General features: G+C 39.0%; 1 long non-coding RNA gene across 2 annotated transcripts; it reads right to left on the reverse strand.

Moving 5' to 3' along the window:
- LOC105179799 lies at positions 1-2,110 on the reverse strand. Of its 2 annotated transcripts, XR_849381.2 has the most exons (4): positions 2,090-2,110; positions 1,590-1,775; positions 411-499; positions 1-332 (listed from the first exon to the last, which is right to left on the reverse strand). It is a non-coding gene; the product is annotated as an uncharacterized LOC105179799 (long non-coding RNA). The 2 variants fall into 2 exon arrangements; XR_002286398.1 differs by having other exon boundaries at positions 1-499.
- Between the last annotated feature and the right edge of the window lie 850 nt (positions 2,111-2,960).

The raw sequence follows: 2,960 nt of genomic DNA on the forward strand, positions 1-2,960 counted from the left end.
AAAAACCACTAAAAAAGCATCCAACACTATTTATCAAAGGAACAAACTTGCCATAGATAAAAAGAAAATCACAACCCCATAATGTAGATGATAAATATCAAGAACTCAAGATAACAATGCAAACATATAAAGGAATGCTTGATGGATGAAATGAAGAGTGAAAGCCAAGAAAATGATCAACTTTTTACCACCATTATCACTTTGCAAAGACTTTCTAGTTTCTGTGTCATTGTTTTCAAAGACCGTCTTTGCCACCTCATACACCTTCCATTTGCGTCCAGCATGCATGAAGACATAAGACAAACAGATAATTTTGAAATTCCACAACCAAACTGCATGTTCACAAGAGGAATTAGTGTACTGTGCATCATTCGCCATTGTTGAATAAATAAATTACAAATAGAACTTACGTCTAAAGTCTTCAAGAATCCTCAAGCTCTACCGCCTTCTTGGACCATTCCTCCGAACCTTCCTTAAACGAGTGTACAAGCTTGGTTACCTATGTGGTCCAGAAACATTTTAACACAAAGACGTTGATAAATGCATTAGATGTGGCAAATGTCTACACACACATATATATATATGAACAACCAATGCATTGCTTAAAAAGATAAGTAGTTGTTAAGACGAAGCCTTAACCAACCATCAATCATGAACTTATAAGGGCAACATACAACTAAGAACAAAATGAATATACACACAAACACAGCCAAAAATGACACTCTTATAAACAAGACCGTCGTGCTTTGTTATATTGATCGCCAGCATGGTAAGTCCTCAAAGGTACCTAAAAGATTTTGACAATACTTATGTTCCATTTATTCTCCTCCCAATGTCATTGTGCTACTAGTGCTTAACTCAATACCACCCAATCTCCATGCCCAAATATTATACTCCTTCAACCCTTACGAATGACCCAAGTAATGCTCGGTATGCTGCATTAATGATATGCTTCCCTCTCCATTTCCTCACTGCCCATTCCACATCCATTGCCCATGTGCGATTGGGCCAAGCGAATCGAATGATTTTCCGTATGGCTATAAGGCATCTTCTGCTAAATCGGCATCGGAAGAATAAGTGATTATGCGTCTCGATTGCTTCTTCATCACATAGAATACACCCTCCAGTGTGTGTGAGCCAAGGTTTGTCTGTTGTTGGTAGTTTTTCCTGAATAGCCATCCATAGGATAAAACAATGTCGTGGGATCTTTAGCGAACCCGAAAGTAGTGAAGTCCAACCTACTTTCGGTCCAGGCGGGCAGATAAGTCTGTACAGGTCTCACTCACAATATGGTATTAGATGATGAATGTATTCATCTTGGAAAGGAGACTGAACTGTTCGTGGTAATAACCAACAATGATAAACTGTGAAGGCCCTTAAAACCATCAGAAATTGAAGCTGGTTCTTGAATTAGAAGATAAAGAGGGATGAAAATTGGATTTGGACAGGTCAAGGGGACCAAACATCATAAAAGAAAAAGTGGCTTCCATTAAAACTTCATGTAATAGAATTCATCATTCAAAAAGAACTAGCATGGTTCTGAAAATTAATTGTTACAAGTCATAAGAAAAGCGGAAATCTCTGCTCACCAGATGCATACGAGATTATTTGCCTTTTCAATGGTGAAATATAATGAGCCCCTTGGACTGCAGCAGCGCGCGGTACTTTGAGTGGTCTGAAATCAACGGAATATGCCTTCTGAAGCCATCCAGAATTGCCATCATTGTCAAGTTTGCAGGTCTCCTGTCTGATTTATATCCTCTTAACAATGACACCTAAGCAACCATGGAACACTCATGATTTAGATAAATGTTCATGTCTTACAAATTGTCACATCTTAAGAGCTGGAATAACAAAGGAAGATTACGGGAAAATTATACAGACATGTACCCTCAGGTTTGGGTATTATGGATTAAACGAAAAAAAGAAAAAAAAAAAAAAAAGAGGGAAAGGCCTATGAAGCATGATAATAAAGATCTATGAAGCACTTTATTCTCCACAACACACCTAAATGAAAACCACAAACAAGATAATCTGTGAGCATTACAGGTTTTATCACAGAGGGAGACAGCTGCAGAATTGTGCTTACCCTAGTATTTCTTTGTTAATGCCTCTGGCATTGTACCTTGTATATCCAAAACCAGTGTAATCCCAAAACTAGAAGAAGACATTCATCAAATTCGGATGTAAACTGTTCCAACAATCCTTAGCAACATTTTTCTAATTTTAAGTAGAAGAAAATTACTGACCATATGATATTATAATAGAGCAAGTTAAACACATTAGGATTGTCAAAGCAAAAATTAAATGAAAGAAGCACTAGAAAGCAAGATAAAGATGACATGTAAGATGGAGGGAGAAAGTATTTGCAAGCAAGGAAGTGAGAGCAAACTTAGGACATCAACAGAGAGTATTCCAGCATTCCTTCTTTATCTATCAATATATGAACAATGAGAAAATATTGGGCCAGGCCAAGAAGTTCAAACAACAGTAACATTTCGCAATACCATAATTTGAGGCCTCCTTCTCGCTCTGTCTCTCCCCCCTGCTTTTCTTGGTTTTCTTTACTCTGTTTTTTGGGTGAGAAATGAACACAAGAAAAAAGAAATGAAGGTGAGAGGGTTTCACCATGTGAGTGTGGGTGGGGTTTGATGATGGGAAGAAAATGGTGGTTTAAGGGTTTTTTCCAGCGGGGTTTTCCTTTCTTGGATTTGTACCCACATCCTCAGCTGCTTCTCCCGCGGGTGCTGCCGTACCATCACATTCGAACCCTTGAGCCGGCCATACCACCATGAACTTCACCTGCTTTCTTTAAACTTTTTCCTCGAAGAAGTGAACAGAGGAGAAGGGAAATGGTTTGATGGTGGGGTTGGGTGAGGGTATTTTGGCGGTGGGAGGACTGAACTACGGCGTCTCTCCTTCGCCGGCTTTGGCTTTCTTGGAGGGAGAAACTGAGGGGT

The sequence above is a fragment of the Sesamum indicum genome, unplaced genomic scaffold (genome assembly GCF_000512975.1).
Source record: "Sesamum indicum cultivar Zhongzhi No. 13 unplaced genomic scaffold, S_indicum_v1.0 scaffold00214, whole genome shotgun sequence".
Lineage (NCBI taxonomy): Eukaryota > Viridiplantae > Streptophyta > Magnoliopsida > Lamiales > Pedaliaceae > Sesamum > Sesamum indicum.